We start from the raw sequence: 22,097 nt of genomic DNA on the forward strand, positions 1-22,097 counted from the left end.
ATTTAATCTATTTAATTCTCTATAAATTTCTGAGCACACTGAAGTGTTCTTTGATTACTCATTTTGTTTGTTTTTTACTTTAAATGTATTATCCTCTGGGAGTAAGAGTAAGATGATAGAAATAAAAAAGAGTGGATGGTGATGAAAATCTGCTTGAAAATGAAATTTAAATTACAATAGTCCCTTCTTATTTGAGGAGGATAAGCTCCAAGACCCCCTGTGGATGCCTGAAACTACAGATAGTACAGAACACTATATATACTGTTTTTTTCTATACACACATACCTATGATAAAGTTTAATTTATAAATTAGGCACAATAAGAGATTAACAATAATAAAATGCAACAATTATAACTATATTATAATAAAAGTTATGCGAATGTGGTGTGTCTGGCTGGCTGGCTGGCTGGCTGTCGCTCTCTCTGTTAAAACCAATCAGATAACCGAGACAGCTATCAAGTGGCTAACAGGTGGGTGGTAGCATATACAGTGTGGATATGCCGGACGAATGAGTGATTCACATCCTAGGCAGGATGGTGTAAGACTTCATCACACTACTCAGAGTGCTGTGCAAATGAAAACTTATGAATTGTTTATTTCTGGAATTTTCATTTAATATTTTCAGACTGCAATTGACCACAAGTAACTGAAACCATGGAAAGCAAAACTGTGGATAAGGGAGGACTACTGAATTTCTTTGAGTTAGTGAGATACTAGAAAGACAGCTAGGAATATTAAGAATTCTTCTTTAAGTGAGGTTTCAAAGCAGTTTCAGAGTTCATCCACTTTATAAATACATTAATATTCAGAGCAGAGCAAACTGGCAAGAATTTATAAGTAGTGAAATGACAGGAATGAGTATGACAAACTTGCTGTTTTAGTATTGCCAAAATTAAGTGTTTTATTCTGGAAGGAAAGAGCAATAGTGGAATAAGCCCACAGCAGGTGCCTATTTTTAGGGTAATCCTCAGCTACTAAGACCATGAAGTCAAACCAGATTTAGAAGGAATAACCTTCACACTTTTTAAAAAACTACATAGATCAATTCAAGTATTTATTGGGTACAGTGCAGGTTACAAAGGAATATATATATCATCTAGTAATATGTAGTTATTTGTATATATTTGTATATAAGATTGGTTCATGAGTGAAGGAGAAGAAAATCGAAGCTTCAAGTCTTGGTACCAAAAGATGTGGTGAGGTGTCTCAGTTCATTCAGGCTACTGTAACAATACTATAGACCGGTTGACTTATAAACAGACATTTATTTCTCATAGTTCTGAAGACTAGGGAATCCAGATTCAAGATACCTTCGAATTTGTTTGAGGTTTTGCTTCCTGACAGACATCTTTCTGTGCCGGCAAGAAGCAGGAAGTAGCTCTGCCCTGATGACCAAATCACTGCCTAGAGGCCCCACCTCCAAATGCCATTACCTTGGGGATTAAGTTTCAATATGAATTTGGGGGGACAAAAACATTTAAGTTTTTAGCACCAGGAAAAGTCATTAAAACAAGCATTCAATATATATTGATTAGAAAAAATGATGGGCTATATTACTCTGATGTTTCTTGTTCCCATCTCCTGTGCATGTAGGTGAATTATATTTCCCCATTCTCTTGAAGGGGAAAGTAGATAAGTGACTTGCTTTAGCCAATGAAATGTTAGGGAGAAGTGAAGTGTGTCATATTTGAGCAAAAGCACTTAAGAGCTAATGCATGATTCTTCATGCCTACCCCTGCTGTGGTGGACCCTGAGGCCTGGGGTTGAGATAGCACTGTCTCTTCAGGTAGGTCTCTTCATGTTGGACTTGTAACATGAATGAGAAGTAACCTTTTGTTTTTAAGTCATGAGAGTTTGGAGATGTTTTTTATCTCCACAACTTAATCCAGTAATTCCCAAATTTTGTTGCACAATAGAATCATCTGGGGAGCTTTTACAACACCAAATGACCAAATCCTTTTTCATATCAATTAAATAAAAATGTCTGGTCATGGAAATCAGGTGTCAGTATTCTTTAAAGATTCCCTACGGGAGTCCGGTGTATTAAGTAAGATTGAGAACCATAGACCTAGCCAATGCTATTCAGTGTCCTACAATATTAATATATTCATGAAAATATATGTGAAATTCAAGTGATTTCTTTTTCTGTTGTAGGGTGTGTTCATCCCTACAGAGCTTAAAATATTGTTTTACACTTTGCATTATGGACACTAACAATATAATATTTCATTTGATTTTAACGTACTTTTTTATTTATATCCAAACACATCAACAAACCTGTGGGCATCTGGTGCTAAATATTTTCCAGTTTGGACACACCTAATTTCATCTTTTGGTATTGGTATTAAGTTTTTTTTTTTAATTTGTTGGGATAACATTGGCTGATAACATTATAATTTTATAAATTTCAGGCATACAACTATAATATGACATCTGTATACTCTATTGCGTGCTCACCACCCAAAGTCTAGTTTCCTTCTATCACCATATATCTGAGCCCATTTACCCACTTTACTCTCCCTCCCCCTTTGGGAACCATCGTTCTGTTTGTATTTATGACTTTTTTGTTTGTTTATTTTTTTATTATGGTGACATTGATTAACGAAATCCAGTAAGTTTCAGGTTTACAGTTCAACAGTAAGGCATATATGTACATTGTTGCATTATGTGTTCACCACCCATAGTTAGATTTCTTCCTGTCACCACATATTTGACCTATTTTACCCATCTACTGCCCTCCTCCCCTGCCCCACCCTCTGGTAACCACAGTCTATTGTCCATGTCCCTGAATCTCTGCTTGTTTGTCCTGTTTGTTGCTTTTAGGTTTATATCCCACATGTAAGCGATATCATGTGGTTTTCAACTTTTTCAGTCTGGCTTATTTCACTTAGCATGATTATCTCAAGGTCCATCCAGGTTGTCACAAATGGCAGTATTTCATCTCTTCTTATGGCTGAGTAATATTGCATTGTATATATGTACCACAGCTTCTTTAGCCAATCATCTGTTGTAGGACACTTTGGTTGCTTCCATATCCTGGCCACCATGAATAATGCTGCTGTGAACATCATTGTGTAAATATGTTTTCAGATATGGGTTTTCAAGACTTTGGGGTAAATACCCAATAGAGGGATTGCTGGATCATATGGTAGGTCAATTCTTAGTTTTTTGAGGAACCTCCATACTGTTTTCCTTAGAGGCTGTACCAATTTGCAGTCCCACCAGCAGTGTATAAGGGTCCCTTTTCCTCCACATCCTATCCAACATTTATTATTTGTCCTGTTGATTATAGCCATTCTAACAGGTGTGAGATGATATCTCATTGTGGTTTTGATTTGCATCTCCCTAATAGCTAGCGATGTTGAACATCTTTTCATACGTTTGTTGGCCATTCGTTTGTCTTCTTGGGAGAAGTGTCTGTTCAGGTCCTCTGCCCATTTTTTGATTGGATCATTTGTTTCTTTGTTGTTACTGAGTTGTATGAGTTCTTTGTATATTTTGGATATTAGGCCCTTATTGCTTGCAAATATATTATCCCATTCATATGGTTGTCTCTTTACTTTGTTGATGGTTTCTTTTGCTGAGTAGAAGATTTCGAGTTTGATGTAGTCCCATTCATTTATTTTAGCTTTTACTTCCCTTGCCTTTGAGGTCAAATTCATAAAATCCTCTTTAAGTCAAAGGTCCATGAGTTTAGTTCCTATGTTTTCTTTTATGCAATTTATTGTTACAGGTCTTATGTTCAGGTCCTTAATCCATTTTGAGTTAATTTTGGTGTGTAGTGATAGACACCAGTCTAGTTTCATTCTTTTGCAGGTGGCTTCCCAGTTTTCCCATTTATTGAAGAGGGTTTCCTTTCTCCACTGTATGTTTTTGGCTCTTTTGTCAAAAATTATTTGCCCAGATAAACCTAGGTTTACTTCTGGACTCTCAATTCTGTTCCACCGGTCTGTGCATCTTTTGCTACCAGTACCATGCTATTTTTATTATAGTCATTTTGTAGTATAATTTGATGTCAGGCAGAGTGATGCTTCCAGCCTTGTTCTTCTCAGGATGGCTTTGGCGATTCTGGATCTTTTGTGCTTCCATACAAATCTGATGATTTTTTTGTTCTATTTCTTTTAAAAATACCGATGGGATTTTGATGGGGATTGAATTAAATCTGTATAATGCTTTAGGTAATAAGGTCATTTTAACTATGTTGATTCTTCCAATCCAAGAACACAGAATATCTTTCCATTTCTTTGTATCTTCTTCATTTCTTTTAATAGGGTCTTATAGTTTTCACTGTATAGGTCCTTCATGTGTTTTGTTAAATTTATTCCTTTGTATTTTATTCTTTTTGTTGCAATTGCAAAAGGAATTATTTTTTCCACTTCTTTTTCTGATACCTCATTATTGAAGTATAGGAACACTATGTATTTTTGAACATTGATTTTGTATCCAGAAACTTTACTGTATTTGTTTATTATTTCTAATATTTTTTTAGTACAGTCTTTAGGGTTTTCCATATAAAGAATCATGTCATCCTCAAATAGTGACAGTTTGACTTCTTCATTTCCTATTTGGATGCCTTTTATATCTTTCTCTTGCCTGATTGCACTCACTAGGACTTCCAATGTTATAGTGAATAACAGTGGCGATAGTGGACAGCCTTGCCTTGTTCCTGATCTTAGAAGGTTTTTCGTTTTTCACCATTAAGTACAATATTGGCTGAGGATTTGTCATATATGGCCTTTATTATGTTAAGGTACTTTCCTTCTATACAGATTTTGTTAAGTGTTTTGATTGTTGATGGATGCTGTATCTTGTAGAAGGCTTTTTCTGCATCTATTGATATGATCACATGATTCTTATTTTTTAATTTGTGTGGTGTATTACAATCGATTTGTGTTTTGTATGTTCATTTTCTACTTTGTTTTATATCCCACATATGAGTGAAATAATATGGTTCTTGGCCTTTTCCATCTGGCTTACTTCACTTAGCATACTCTCAAGTTCCATCCATGTTGTCACAAATGGCAGTGTTTTATCTTTTTTATGGTCGAGTAATATTCCATTGCACATATGTACCACATCTTTATCCAGTCATCTGTCGAAAACCACTTAGGTGTTTCCATGTCTTTGCTGTTGTGAATAATGCTGCAGTGAATAGAGGGGTAAATATATCTTTATAAATAAGTGAACATACTGGTAAATATATCTTTATGAATAAGTGTTTTCAAATTTTGGGGGTAGATAACCAGAAGACTGCTGGGTCATATACTAGCACTATTCTTGATTTTTTGTGGTATCTCCATGCCGTTTTCCACAGTGAATGCAACAATTTACATTTCTACTAGCAGTGTATAAGAGTTCTCTTTTCTCCATATCCAATCCAACACCTGTTATTTTTGTCTTATTGGTAATAGGTGGTATCTCATTGTGATTTAGATTTGCATTTCCCTTATAACTAGTGACGTTGAGTATCTTTCCTGTATTTGTTGGTCATCTGTGTGTCTTCCTTAGAAAAAAATGTCTATTCAGGTCCTTTCATTTTTTAATCAGATTGTTTTTTTGTTGAATCATATGAGTTCTTTATATATTTTGGATATTGGCCCCTTATCAGAGGTATTGTTTGCAAATATCTTCTCTCATTTGGTTGGTTGCTTTTTTGTTGTTGATGGCCTTTTTTTTTTTTTTTAACGCACAGAAGCTTCTTAGTTTGATATAGTCCCATTCATTTATTTTGCTTTTAGTTCCCTTGCTTTAGGAGTCAAGTTCACAAAAACCCCTCTGAGACCAGGTCCATAAATTTAGTGTCTATTTTTCCTTCTATGTATTTTATTGTTGCAGGTCTTATATTCAATTCAAATCCATTATGAGTTAATTTTTGTATATGGTGTCAGATAGCAATCTAGTTTCATTAATTAGCATATAGCTTTCCAGTTTTTCCAGCACCATTTGTTGAAGAGGCTTTCTTTTCTTCATTGTATGTTTTTTGGCTCTTTTGTCAAAAATTAGTTGCACATATGTGTGTGTTTATTTCTGGGCTCTAAATACTGTTCCATTGATTTGTGTGTGCTTTTCTGCCAGTACCATATTGCTTTGATTATTGCAGCTTTGTAGTATAGTTTCAAGTCAGAGAGTATGATACCTCAAGTCTTATTCTTTTCTCTCAGGATTGCTTTGGCTGTTCCATACAAATTTGAGGATTTTTTGTTCTATTTCTGTAAAACATGCCATTGGGATCTTAGTAAGGATTGCATTGAGTCTGTTGCTTTAGGTAATGTGACCACATCAACAATATTAACTCTCCAATCTGTGAACACAGAATATCTTTCTGTTGCTTTATGTCTTCAATTTCTTTCAACAATGTCTTGTAGTTTTCAGTGTACAGGTCTTTCACTTCCTTTGTTAAATTTATTCCTTGATATTTTTATTCTTTTTATTACAATTGTAAATGGGATTGTTTACTTCAGATCTTTTTCTGATATTTTGCTGTTAATATATAGTAACATAACAGATTTTTATACATTGGTTTTGTATCCTTCAACTTTACTGTATTTGTTTTTTCTAATTTTTGGGGGGGTGGTTTTAGGGTTTTCTATATAGAGAACCATGACATCTGCAGATAGTGTTGGTTTTACTTCTTTGTTCCTAGTTTGGATGCCTTTTATTTCTTTTTCTTGTCTAATTGCTCTAAGACTTCCAGTGCTATGTTGACTAACAGTGGTGAGAACGGGCATCTTTGTTTCTGATCTTGGAGGAAAAGCTTCAGTTTTTCACCATTGAGTATGATCGTAGCTGAGGATTTGTCATATATGGTGTTTATTATGTCGAAGTACTTTCCTTCTATTTCCATTTTATTGAGTATTTTCATCATAAATGGATGTTGTATCTTGTTGAATGCTTTTTCTGCATCTCATAATAAGATCATATGATTTTTATCTTTTGTTAAGGTAGTGTATCACATTGATTTACAAATGTTGAACTGTCCTTGCATCTCTGGGATGAACCCTAGTTGATTGTGATGTACAATCCTTTTGATGTATTATTGTATTTGATTTGTTAGTATTTTGTTTAGGATTTTTACATCTATATTTGTCAGATATATAGGCCTGTAATTTTCTTTTTTTGTGTTATTCTTGTCAGGATTTGGTATCAGGTAATGTTGGCCTCATAAAATGAGTTAGGAAGTATTGCCTCTTCTTCAGTTTTTTTGGAAGAGGTTGAGAAGGGTTGGTATTAAATCTTCTTTGAATGTTTGGTAGAATTCACCAATAAAGCCATCTGGTCCTGAACTTTTATTTTGGGGGAAGTTTTTGATTACTGTTCCAATTTCCATGCTAGTGGTCAGTCTATTTAGGTTTTCCACCTCTTCGTGATTCAGTCTAGGAAGGTTGTATACTTCTAAGAATTTGTCCATTTCTTCTAGATTGTCAGATTTGATGGCATATACCTTTCATAGTATTTTTGTATAGTCCTTTGCAGTTCGTGGTGTCCATTGTTACTTCTCCACTTTTATTTCTGATCTTATTTATTTGAGTCTTCTTTTTTCTCCCCTTAATGAGTCCAGCCAGAGGTATGTTAATTTTGTTTATCTTTTCAAAGCACCAGCTCTTTGTTTCATTAATTTTTTTATCGTCTTTTTGTTCTGTATTCCTGTATTTCTACTCATTTTTATTTTCTTCCTTCTGCTAACTTTGAGCTTCATTTGCTCTTTTCTGGTTTTTTTAAGTTGTAATGTTAGATTGTTTATTTGGGATTTTTCTTGTTTCTCGATGTAGGCTTATAATGCTATACACTTCCCTCTTAGTACCACTTTTGCTGCATCCCTTAAATTTTGGTATGTCCTATTTTATTTTCATTTGTTTCTATGTATCTTTTGATATCTTTTTTTATTTCTTCTTTGACCCAATAAGTGTTTAGTAGCATGTTATTTAATTTCTACATATTTGATTTTTCTAGCTTTCTTCTTGTAGTTAATTTCCAGTTTCAAACCATTGTGGTTGGAAAATATGCTTGGTATGATTTCATTAAATTATTGAGAGAAGTTTTGTGCTTCAGCATATGGTCTGTCCTTGAAAATGTTCCATGTGTACTTATGAAGAATGTATATTCTATTGTTTTGGAATGGAAAGTTCTATAAATATCAATTACGTCAATTTGATTTAATGTGTCATTTAAAGCCTATATTGCCTTATTGGTTTTCAGTCTGGATGATCTATCCATTGCTGTGAGTGGGGCATTCCAGTCTCCTATTATAATTGTATTTTTATCAGTTTCTCCCTTTAAGTCTATTAGAAATTGCTTTATATATTTTGGCACTCCCAGGTTGGGTGCATATATGTTGATAAATGCTCTCTTTTCTTGATGAATTATCCTCTCTATCATTATAAAATGTCCACCATTGTCTCTTATTACTTTTTCTTATCTTGAAATCTATTTTGTCTGATATAAGTACTGCTATACCTGCTTTTCTTGGGATGCCATTTGCATGGCAGAGTATGCAAATACTTTGAGGAGTTGTTTGTCTTTGGAGCTGAGAGGAGTCTCCTGCAGGCAACATATAGTTGGATCTTGTTTTTTAATCCATCTCACTCTGTGCCTTTTGATTAGTGAGTTCAGTCTGTTTACATTTAGGGTGATGATTGATATATGAATACTTATCACAGCCATTTTATCTTTTGTTTTCTGGTTTTTCTGTATCTCCATTGTTGGTTTTTTTTCTCCCCTTGTGTTTCCGTCTGCTATTTTGGTTTGATGATTTTCTTCTTCTTCTTTTTTTTTTTTTCTGTTTTCTTTTTTTTTATGTCTTGTGTCTCAGCTCTGGATTTTTGTTTTGTGGTTACCATTAGGTTTGTGTAAAATCTCATACATACAGTAGGCCTTTTTCTTCTGATTGCCTCATATGTTCATTCACCTGTGCATGATTCAGCCCTTTTCCTCTTCCCCTTTTATGATTTTGTTGTCACAAAATATCTCTTTGAATGTTGTGTTCATTACCAAATTGCAGTAGTTATAGTTATTTTTAATTCTCCTCCCCGCTTTAACCTTTATTTATAATTAAGTGTAAAGTTGCAATTTCCTGCTTGTCTTTCTGTTAATTGTCTTACTCAAAGTTTTATATCCTTTTGTCTGTTTCTAGTAGAAGAGCTCCTTTTAACATTTCTTATAGTGCACATCTTGTGGTAAATTCTCTCAGCTTTTGTTTGTCTGGGAAAGCCTCTATTTCTTCATATCTAAAGGATAACTTTGTTGGATATATTATCCTGGGTTGATAGTTCCTCTCTTTCAATATTTTTAATATTTCCTTTCACTCTCCTGGCTTATAATGTTTCTACTGAAAAAACCGATGATAATCTAATGAGGTTTCCTTTGTACGTTAAAGTCTCTTTTTTTCCCTGGCTGCCTTGAGAATTCTGTCATTGATTTTGATTTTGAGTTTGAATGAAATACATCTTGGAGAAGATTTTTGTGTTGATATAATTAGGTGTTCTGTTAGCTTTCTTTATTCTAAAATTTAGTTCTCCCCATAGGGTTAGGAAGTTCTCATTAATTATTTCTTTCAGTAGGCTCTCTGTTCCCATCTCCCTCTCTTCTCCTGATATGTTCATTATTCACATGTTCTAATGGAGTCAGATAGTTTTTGTAGAGGTGTTTTTTGTTTGTTTGTCTGTTTGTTTTGTCTCAAATCTCTCTCTTTTTCCTCCTTGGTTATTGCTAGGTTTCTGTCTTTAAGGTTGCTAATTTTCTCTTCCATCTGGTCTGCTCTGTTTCCAGTGCTTACTAATGCATTCTTCATCTCATTCATTGAGTTCTTCAGCTCCAGAATATCTGTTTGGTGCTTTTGTCAAATTTCGATCTCTTTGATAAAATATTCCTTTTGTTCATTGACTTTATTCCTGAGCTCATTGAACTGCCTTTCTGAGTACTCTTGTATCCTGTTGAGCTTCTTTATAACTGCAATCATTTTCTCTGTCCTTTAAGTCACAGCCTTCTACGACTTTGAGTTTAGTTTCTAGAGACTTTCTGTGTTCTCATTACCTTGATTGTTTATGGTTTTTGATGGACTGTTTCTCTGCCTGTGCATTTGAGGTAGTGAACTCTTTTCTTGTTTAGATACTGTTTTGTACTCTACAATTCAGCAGATTGATAGGTAGGGTACTTTTTTGTTTTGTTTTCCTATAGATGGTATTATAGGGCAAGTTTTTGTATTCTCTTACCTGAACTGTTTACACCTCTGAGGTCATGACAGAGTGCCATTGCTTCAGTTAAGGAAAATTCCATGTACTGACTGGGATGGTAGGTGTCCCTTCTGTGACCAGCTTGATTCAGTTTTGAGGCACCACCCCTGTGGTAAGTGGTGGGACACCAGTTTTGTGAGTTCCCAGCCCTACCTCCATTTACTAATGGTCACTGGCCCCATTGTGTTTTTGGAGGTATCCCCACTGCTCCTCGGGGCTCTTCCATAACGGATGGAGGGGCGGGTCTTCATAACTTTGTGATTCCACCCCCTGCCAGCCATAGCTGTTTAAGGAATCTGATCTTTCTGTACCTGGCTCTGTCAGACGTGTTTGGCAAGGAAGATAATTTCATGATCTCACAGCTCTGCCCTGCTGCCAGCAATGGCTGACCACATCCCTGTGTTGTTTGGAGCTTCTCAGCTTTCTTTACCAGACTCTACCAAGAGGCAGTGAAGATAAGTTTACCATCTCCTGGCTCCACCCTCCACCAGCTATGGCTGTCGGCGGCACTGTGCTGTTTAAGGCTTCCCAGTTACCTCTATCAGGGTCTGCCCCAATGGGGAGTGGGGAAGGGGAAAACTGCTTCTGCCCCTCTTAAATTCCAGGCCATAGTGTGAGGGCTGTAGACCCACTTCTCCACTGCTACCACACTCACTGGAGCTATGGTGGGCACTGAACTGCATCTGTGGCCACCGCCCCTCTCCTTCCCCTGTCCTGCCTCCCCTACTCATTCCAATCTCCCTACATTCAAATGTTATGTGTGGATCTTTCAGGTATGTTTGTGTGTTGAGCAGAGAATCCTTTGTTGAGTTATAGCTGTTTGGTAAATTTAAAGACAGAAACAAAGGAGTCTTCTCACTCTGCCTTGGTGCTAATGTCCTCAATATTAAGTTTAAAAGACTATAGGTTCTTATCCCAAGAATCGGCACTTTCTTTTTTCATTTTTAAATCATTTGAATAAAATATAGTGAGATTTTAGATACAAATAATAGATAATTGCACATATACTAGTTAATAGACTGAGAAGACAAAAAATATTGGTTGTCAGGGAGCAGCACCACGAGATTGCTCAAAATGTTTATTTGTCCATCAGGTACTTAAATATGAAATTGGCATAAGAAAGGTAGGTTGGGGCATATTAGAATTAAATGTTTGTGTCCCCAAAAGATTCATGCTGAAGCTCTAAACCCCAAAGAGATGGTATTCAGAAATAGAGCCTTTGAGAGGTAATTAGGGTTAGATGAGGTCATGAGGTTGGGGCCCCCATGATGGGATTAGTGCCTTATAAGTGGAGGCAACAGAAAACTTTCTCTTTGTGTTTCTCTGCCATGTGAGGACTCAGTGAGAAGGCTGTTGTCTGCAAGCCAGAAAGAGATGTCTCACTAGAACCTCACAGTGCTGGCACCCTGACCTTACACTTCCAGCCTTCAGAACTGTGAGAAAAGAAATTTCTGTTGTTGAAGATGCCCAGCCTACAGTATTTTGTTATGGCAGCCTAAGCAGACTAATATGAGTTGGTTATATTTCAGGTTGTATTCAAGGACAACCAATTAATCAGGGAAGACTTCATGGAAAAAAAAAAACAACTAAGATTTAATGGGTATCTGTTTGGGGTGCTCTATATAGGAAAATTTGCTTTGTTTATGGTTTATCATGTTTGGCACCTAAGTAAAGGACAGGCCCAGTCCAGACAGAATCTAATATTTGGATTTTCTTTACACATAAACGATGATGGAAATATTTACAATCCTATTTTTTTCTCTTTCAGTTGTGTCATGACAACATTTTTATTCTGCTAGTCCAACGCACTCAAATCTCCCATTGTAAACTCAATGAAAGTAGGGCAGCAACTCGTTTAACTTTACAGCCTTTTTCAGCTTCATCTGAGTAGCTGGGACAAAATCATTTAAGTCAGTGACACTTCTGGTCTTGTCTGTAAAAAGGGAACCTAAGAGAGGTAAATCAAAGAACTAGAACTGTAAGAGGATGAAATAAAAAGTGAAGGGGGACTGCAAATTGGTACAACCACTATGGAAAGGGGTATGGAGGTTCCTCAAAAAACTAAGAATTGACCTACCATATGATCCAGCAATCCCTCTACTGAGTATTTACCCCAAAGACTTGAAAACTCATATTCGAAAAGATATTTGCACACCGATGTTCATAGCAGCATTCACAGTGGCCAGGACATGGAAGCAACCGAAGTGTCCTACGATAGATGACTGGGTAAAGAAGCTGTGATACATATATACAATGGAATATTACTCAGCCATAAGAAGAGAGGAAATACTGCCATTTGCGACAACATGGATGGATCTTGAAATAATCATAAGCGAAATAAGCTAGACAGAAAAGGTTGAAAATCACATGATATTATATATATGGCATATAAACCTAAAAGCAACAAATGAACAGGACAAACAAACAGGGACTCATGGACGTGGACAATGGACTAGTGGTTACCAGAAGGGAAGGGGGGGGAAATAATAAAATATTTTTTAAAATTATGTATATATAGTATTAAAAATTAAACTGGCATTAAAAATTAAATTAAAGATTGATATCAAGGGGGAAAAAGTGGAGGAGGTGAAGAAAAGACAAGGGAGATAAGAAAAGTCAAAGGAAGATAACAAAAAGAGGGGTAGGGTTGCTTAGAATTTTGCATATCTTTTTGACCCAGCTAGTTTATCTCTATAAATCTGTCATTAGGAAATAGTAGGGATTTGTGTAAAAATATACTACAAAAAGTTCATCCTAGTGATGTTTATAATAGTGAAATATTTTAATTGTAGAATAGAATACCATGTAGCCTTTTAAAAAATAATACTGTAGACCAAGGTTCAGCAAATGAGATCCTGAGAAAAGAGAAAGGCAAATGCAGGTGCTTATTTTGCTACCTTAAATTGGAAGTCAGAAAAGCACACTTCTAAATGTATTTTTATATTTTATAATACATAATATCTTTATATTTTAAATGAATTTGAAAATTGTTTAATTGGTTCACCCAAAATACAATTACTGAAATGGCCATTAGATGGCTCCAAAGACCAGAGAATACAAAAATTAATAAGGAATTAGAAATTTTAAAATATAACTGGAAAATACTTTCACACACTTAAAACTTGCCAATTTAATAGCTTGTATTGCTTTTCCTTTTTGCATTCTCAAACTTCTTGAATTAACCTTCTTTAGCCCTTTAACCACCAGATTTATTCCTACCCTTCCCCTGAATTCTGTCAGTGATCTTTTATTGGCTGCAAATGAACCATGTCCGAACAGTTTGTAGACTATTTGCAAAATGGAATGTGCTTTTGCATAGAGGTAATACTATAAGTGGTTGTTGGTGCTGTGGGGAGCCTATGAAAACCTTAAATGGAAGAACTCTGTATAAATTGACTTTTTTAAAAAAGCAGTTTAAAAATTACTCTTTAAAAATTAATGACAGAATAAGAAATGTAAGAAAATAGAATAGTAATTCTTTTTGAAAGTTTGAAAGCCAACTTTTTTTTTTAAGCAGATTTGAGTGAAGAAAATAGAACAAAATAAATTTTTAGGAGATTCCTAAAAATTGGGTCATTTTTGTGTGCTTTAGATACTGGTTCTTTACTACATACATATAAACTTTTCTTTTGCTTGATAGAAATTTTTATTGTTTTTTTTTTAGTAATAATAATTTTTAAATTAATTAATTGATTTTTTATGGCACATTGCTTAATGAAATCCAATAAGTTTCAGCTGTACATTTTAACAGTAAGGCACATATAGTAAGTTTTAATAGTAAGTTTTTGGCTTTGGACATAGGCAGAACTCAGGCTGGGACAGCTCTGGGACACCTTTAAGACTGTGTATAACAGGGCCTCGCCTGTTCTCTGAAGAGAAACATAGGTGCTATTACCAGAGGAAGAGGAGTCAGTGATGGGAACATTTCAACAACATATATCCACTTTATTAATATTACGAAGAAGCCCCCACAAGATAATTTTCCAATCAAATTTTGTGCAGAGTACTTTATTTCTTACTAACCTATGACCTTGAAATGGATACATTTGGTTCAAATATTGTTTTTCCATACAGACTATGTTCTTTAGATATTGTATTTAAATTCAGTTTTAGCTAGTTACATTAATTTACTTTGTAAATTAATTGACACTTCAAGAAAATTATGTGTTAACTATTGTGGACAAAAAAAAGAGTTCTATGAAAAGTAACCTCACAGGGTGATCTGATCAGAAATTCACAAGTGGTCAGGTCATGGTGGGTGGTCACATCCCTGGCATATAACTTTTTTAGTAAAAAGCTTATCTTTGCCTTAACTGATCCCTGTCCATTGTTTCTGTGCATCTAAGTTAACAGACCTTTGAAATGCCCCTTTTCAGATCCTTCCTTCTAAAGTGTGACCATCCTCAAGAGAGCACATAATCTTAACTATTGTGCTTTCCCTACGATCCTTCCTTAATTTCAAATGCATAAAAGAAACTGCAAGTTATTCTCCAAAGCATTTTAGATCTTGATTCTTGACAACAACAGCGTATGTTGTCAGTTTTGGGCTCAAGTGAACACTTATAAAAATTCTCTATATGTTTGGATGTTTCATCCATCGACACTACATATGGATGGATGCTCTTTCATGATTTTAGCTACCACATGCACTTACATGATTACCAAATACCTATGTGTACATTCTATATATCTTTCTAGTTCCATGTTACCAGTTATCTCCAGCATGAGTTTACCTGACTAGCCAGTTAAAAATTAAAGTTTAACATGTTGACAATTAAAATACCTTCTTTTATCACTTGCCAATTTTTCCATTACCATTCATTGCAATAAAAGTTTAAGTAACTTCCATATTTTCAGCAATTTGCTGGTTCTCTGGGGATTTGAAGACAAATAAGACATCAGTCTCTACCCTAAGAGAACTCAGGTCTAGTGCACTAGACTTGGCTGCAAAGTAAATTACCTGAGCAAACTTATATGGATGCCCAGGTCCGATCCTAGACAATTAAATCAGAAGAACACCTGAGCCAGAGACATGATTATTGATTCTTCACTGTCTTAGTTCAGGCTGCTATAACAAAACACCATACATAGGCCAAGTGGATTAAACAACAGACATTTATTTTTCACAGTTCTGGAGGCTGGAGAGTACAAGAGCAAGGTCTGACTAACTTGAGTCTCACTGAGGACCCTCTTCCTGGCTAGCAGATGGCTGCCATCTCACTATGTGTTCATACAAACTTGTGGAGGAGTAAAATTTTTTATCTACCTTTCTAGGTTCTTTTGACTGACAACGAGAAAATTCTGAGATGTCCTAAATTAATTAGAGGAGGCTGGATGGTGGAAGGAAGAGACGAGAGGTTTTAATTAGACCCCTCCTTCTAAGACTTAACCACCTCAAGAGAGCAGATAATCTTAACTATTTTATAATCCAATCCCCAGCTTGCTTAAAAGAAGCTGCAAACCTGTAATTCTCCAGAGCGTTTGAGATCTTGCTAACAGTTTCAGATCCCCGAATCCAGAGTGGAGGAGATGGGTGCCACCAAGCATCCAGTGTCATAATGCAGCCAGTCTCAGATAAGTCAGCAAGAGTCCCTGGGAGAAGAGCAGGGAGCCCTGAGAGAGGAGCCTGTGCTATGGAAAGCATCACAGTTCCAGTGGTGTTTGGTAAGCTCTTGCTGGCCCTTGCTCAGGTATTCTTAGGTTACTAAGAATCTTTATGGGATGCCTGAGGGAAAATTTTCCTCTAGAGTGTAAAGTGGTCCTATAGGGCTATCTACCACATTTGGCTCATCCGGAGACATGTATGTATAGGTTGATTTTCCCTAGAAGTTTGTTTGGACTCTACACATCTCAAAATTAACATGGGAAATTGGGCTTTTGAGGTGGCAAGCCCAATCAGTCAGTCTCCCATTCATACTACAATGGTCGAGATGAGGACTTTTTTGATACTTTTAAATTAATCTTTTACACAACAATTAGAAAAAGCCAGCTGTAAAATTAGACAGAATGAATAGCAAATGTATTTAATTGGTCTCTCAGAGATTCAGAAAGAGGATTTAAATAAAAGGGTCAACATATAATGTCATTTAGGTGTCAACCTAAATGGTATTAAAAATGGCTGTCCTTATTTTAAAAGCGGGAAGGTCATTTGGAACTTGACTTGTCAAGGACAGATATAAATTGTGAATGCTTCCAAAACAAAATTTGGATCCAACTCTTGTTTTATAAACTATTGAGTATTTCTCATGACTAAAAGGTCTCTGTGTCTATGTGTATCTATATATGCTTGTTGTAAATGTGAGATAATTTTCTACCTCATCATGGTTTTATTAAAGTTAATTTAAAAGGAAGCCCTTGTAAGGATTGGGTATTCTAAAATTCTCAGAAATATGGCAACTAACCCAAATGCCTTTCAAGTTCATGTGATCTAAGGTTAACCATTTATAAATAAAAGCGAAATTATGTTTGTTAGTTTAAGTAGAACAGACATGTCTTTTGATATTGATATTGAATATAGCATTTATATTTTACCTGAGCTTTATAAAAATAAGTTCATATTAATAATTAACTTTGACATCTATGAAATCTATTTCTAGAGGTTATAAAATGAAAATTCCATGGAAACCATTGTAAAATGAGTGATAAAAAAACTTCTAGGGTATATTGCATGGGTAAATAATGGTTATAAATTAAACAAATAGTTGGGACTATGGGAAACCCAGGACAGCCCCTTGGTTCTTCCCAGCTCCCTGGCATCATCATAGTGCATTGAAGCTGAATTAGATGAAGGAACTCATGAACTAACATTGAAAGGAGACTATGGCCAAAGTTGGATAAAGTCACTTCAAGAAAATGCCAAATAGATAACTGCTTCCTTTCACAGAGAACTCCCAGGAGACAAAGACTTGAATGATCATTGGCTGCCACCTTGAGATTGTTTTGTTTTGTTCAGAAAAAAAATCAAATAAAAGACATTGTTCAGCCTTGTGGAAGGGACCTTATCAGGTGCCTAACCTCGAATGAACATCTACTCCTCTCACTGACACTTGCCTTTACCTACAATGTTCAACAAGTCTCCCCTAGGATGAAAATCCACTGACACCAGAGGTAGACAGTTATCCAAGAGATCAACAAGGCCTGCATACCTACCTATGGATTGATATTGAACTCAGAATCCATATTTTTCAATTGTCTTTAACTATCCGCTAATGATATTAGTCATAGTAGTAGTTATGCTTGTCCTTTGGGTTTTCCTATATAGTCCAACTGTTTATGATTACTAAACACATATAACTGTTAATATCAATACTCTTTTCATGACTTATGTAAATGTTATACTGAAACTGAAGGGCAAATGAATCTGTGGCTCATGCTGCTTGCAGCGTTCAACCAATAGACCCACACAGGAGTTGGGCTATTTAGAATAAGTGTTTATTAGAGAATTGCAATTCTTAGAGACATAGGTGAGCTATCGCTCAAAGGCCTGGCTCTTCGAGTATCTCGGACGCACAGATTATATAGGGAAAAATCAGTTGTCATGGAAACTAAGAGTTGGTGTCATGGGTGCTACTGATTGGATAATTAAAAAAGATGAGATAAGTCATCATTGTGTCCAGTTCTGGAATCAGCCATGGCGCCATCTCATCTGGTCCCTCGACCTGGTTCTGTGGCTGGTGGGGTTATAGTTTTGCCTCGACAGATCTAGGGCTGAAACTCATCCGCAGCCAAGATGTTACCCTGAGTCAAACATCCAACAGAAACCTATTGTCCTCATGATTATAGACCTGAGGCTTGGTTCATCTTATATCCTAAGGCTTAATGATTAAAGGAGAAGGCATACAGAGGATAAGGATATGTGGGAAAAAGTAAATGAGTCACAAAGCCATTATTTGGACAAAACCAGCTTGAGTTGGGCACAAACTATGTTAAAGAAATGAAGTTAGTGTGTGGTTACAAGCTATAGGGTAAGAAGAGGTGAGGCCAGGAACTTCATGAGGCCCATAATACAGAGGTCCTTGTATCAGGTCCTTACTCAATACTAGATGCCAAATATAGAAAAAATGAGACTAATGGCAAAACCTGAATCATGATAGTTCAAAGGATAGAAATGATCCAGAGTGTTTTTTCTCAATGAAGTCCACAGACCTGAGTGACTTTCATTTACCTACCTTTCTCTTTTGGGGAAACTTAGCTCACATCCCATAGTTACAGTATTGTTCCATTCTCTAATGGTCCACCATTTCCACAAGATGATGTTGATATTGAGACTTGCTAGGAATGAGCCTTCCTAGTACTGTGAGACCACACTATTTGACCAAAAGGTTGGTCATCAATGCATGTTTCAGATTGATTTATGACCAAAAGGGGAAATTGAACAAAAAAGGGTGCTGTAATAAATCCCAAATTCCTAACCAGACAGTTCATGGAGGGTAGTCATGCCACTTATAACCTCGAACATGTAACTTTTTAGTGAAAGGTTTATCTTCTTCCCCTTAAGCAAGCCCTGTCCATTGTTTCTATGCATCTCAGCTTTGAACTGCCTCTTTTCAGACCACTCCTTCTAAGATTTAACCATATTCAAGAGAGTAAATAATCTTAACTATCCTGTAATCCAATATTTTGCTTACAAGAAACTGCAAAACTGTTAGTCTCCAGAGCATCTGAGATCTTGCTACCTGGTATATGTCATCAGTTTAGCTCAAATAAACTCTTGTAAAAATTATCTACATGTTTGGACATTTCTTACATCGACAGCTTCAATATATAAATTGGTGTGGGAGGCACGAACATTCAGCTCATAACATTTACTTTCTAGGTCACCCATCGGCAATCACCAAATTAACCAATATTTCTTCACTAAATATCTCTTAGCTGTGTCTCTTCCTTTTTCTCTACATTTATCATCCTATATTCAAAACCCTTCCTACTTTAAACTAGCAATAATAACTGTCACTATCACTTATTGAGGTTCCAGGCTAAATTTTTTTTCCATATTTTATTTGTTCTAATCCTTTTTAAAACTGTGAGGAAACTCGTAGTTACAAAGCTAGCGAGAGAGAAAGATCAGACTTCAAAACCAGTGATCATCACCGCTATGCTCTACTGTCTCCATTTTCTCTTTTTTTCTAGTCCATCCTGCACTCAGTCCCCAAAATGACTTTCCTCATAAACATGTAGCACTTCTTTATCTGTTCAAGATCTTATAGTATCTGCCACTGTCTGCTTAATTTATTCTTTTATTTTTCAGTATCGATTTCAAGGTCATCTTCTGATCCTTTCTCACACTAATTGTATTCTCCAAGGAAACTCCTCCAGACCAGTTCTGTTGATCTTTTATGGATGTGGGTTACTTCTCTGTAACCAGAATTTTGCACCAAACTACCAGCCTCTGAGGATAAATGGAGTAACGTTAATATACCAACTCATATGTCACTGACTCATTGGTCCTACATACCTATTAATTTAATCCCCTCCTCCCCATGCCCCCTGCCACTTCCAAATGTGTCTAGTAGGCTCCAAGGAATGTCTGACTTATATTCGGTAAATGAATTCACTCTTATCAGGTGTTGCCCCCTATGGGGCACAAAGAAACTTCTTCTACCTTCTAGGTTTTTTTGGCTGGTCTACTAATTAAATCTACATTAGACAGATTAGATGAACATGAGAAAATAACCAAATTTAATTACATGTGTACGTGTATGGGAATCCTACATATGTGAGAGAGTCAGAGACCCCACATATATCAAAGATTCATAAACAAAAAGAGAAAATGACATATACGTGACATTCTGAGCTAAGAATGAAGTAAAGAATCTTGAGGCTTCAGAGGGAAGATCACAGGATGTAAGAAGAGCAGATGTTCAGTAATTAGAACTTTTCCCTGGCCTATAGATAGTTCATAAGAAGTTATTTCTGGCCATAACTCATATTATGGGCAAAGCCCCAAATTTAAATTTTTAAGGGAGAGGTAAGAGTTTCCTTCATGTCTGCAGAGTCTCAAGTGCCTTCGACTCCAAATAATTCATATGCCAAAGTGGCATATCTTGGGCAAGCCTGTTCTGAATATTTTTGCCCCACTTGTACTACAGATCTTCTGATGAATGTTACCTCTGCTCTGCTGGATACCTCACCCTTTGTGGGCACCTAGGGCTGTTCCACTAAGCACTGGGGTCTCTTTTTTAATATCTTAGTACATTTTGCATATCACAACCCTGATATGCTATAGCCTTCATTATGCCATAATGTGTGTCTCTGAATAGGATGGAGAATGTCTGTTTTCCCTTTGCATTATATTCTTTTGTTGGGAGGAGGGTTGTTGAAAATTGCACTTATGGAGTTCCAATGCTGTGCCGCCCTTTGTTGAGTTAGTTAGGCTGGGATGGAGATGCAATCTGAATGCCAGTCACTATGCTGAGGTTGGAATCATCTTTTCCCCAGAGACCTGTGCTCTGTTGTTGCTTGGGTTCTCATTGTTTGGCCCCTTCTCTAGTTAAAAGCATTATTTCTCAGAAGAATTCATTCCATGTTCCCCCCGCCCCCACCCAGATACACATCATCTAACTGCCAGCCACTCCCCACACATCTGATCCCCAGGAGTAGAAACCTTCTAGGCTTAGATTCTCCACTTGCCTACTTTTGCACATCTATTTGTCCCACTTGAAATGCTTTTTTACCCTATAGTGATCTTCTTTAAGACGTCTTTCCTCAAGAACCTACCAAATCTAATTATTTCTTGTGTCCTGGTTTTTGCACTATGCCAGGTGGTTTACAATGACTATTCTGTGGTAACTGTTCTCCTGTTATATATAACTTTCACACTCTTCACTTCAATCTTTATGCACACAGTTACTAAAACAGTGCTTTGATAATGCCACTAATATTCAGTGGCTCCCATTTCTATAGAAAAAAAATTCAAACTGCTTAGCTTAGCACCCACAATCTGCCCTACCTACATGCCCAATCTGGTTTCCCATACTTCCACTAGAAGAGCCACTTCTCCAGAACCGCAGTCATGCAGCAATCCCTCTCCTGGTCTTTGCTTATGTTTTCTCCTTTCCTCTCCACTGGTTAAAATTTTAACTATCCATGACATGCATACATTAAAACATTTTCTGTGTCAGAAATTAATAAATGTATATAACACAATATATGTAAAGACCTTATCAGCACCTTGTATACAGTAGGCACTCGATAAATAGTAGCTGACATTATTCGTTCTCATCTTATTCTCACTGTTATTATTGCAAAAACTCTATGGTCACCTGGCTTCAAGGATGAATGACAGTCCTTGCCCTTACCAAGTTCAACTAAGAACAGAAGAGACTGAGATAGTAATAACTGATTACAACGAAATACAATAACTAAATAGGGAGGTCAGTGCTGAATTCTTCAGGGGCACAGAACAGGAAGGATAGACTTCCCTGAAGAAACAGTGAATTGGCCTTGAAGAGTGATTAGAAAAGTGTGTGTGTGTATATATATATATATATATATATATATATATATATATATATATATATATGTAAAGGTTTTGCACATTTCATTTTCGATTTATTCCAGGAAAAATCATTGAGATACCTTTTTAAAATTACCTTTTCTAATTATTGATGAAAGATAACTATTGACATTTGTAAATTGAGCATGTATCTAGCAACCTTGCTGTACTAAAGTTTATCTGTAGACTCTTTTTTGTTTTGTATATAAATAATCATATTGTTTGCAAACAATAGCAGTTTTGTTTCTTTCTTTGCAGTTCTTACATATTTTGATTCTTTTTCCTGTCTTACTAAATGTGTTAGGTACAGTGAACAATCATACAATTCAGCATGGAGCTGCTGAATAGGAGTGGCTAGAGTAGGTATACTTAA

Source organism: Pteropus medius, unplaced genomic scaffold, assembly GCF_902729225.1.
Source record: "Pteropus medius unplaced genomic scaffold, Ma_sr-lr_union100, whole genome shotgun sequence".
Lineage (NCBI taxonomy): Eukaryota > Metazoa > Chordata > Mammalia > Chiroptera > Pteropodidae > Pteropus > Pteropus medius.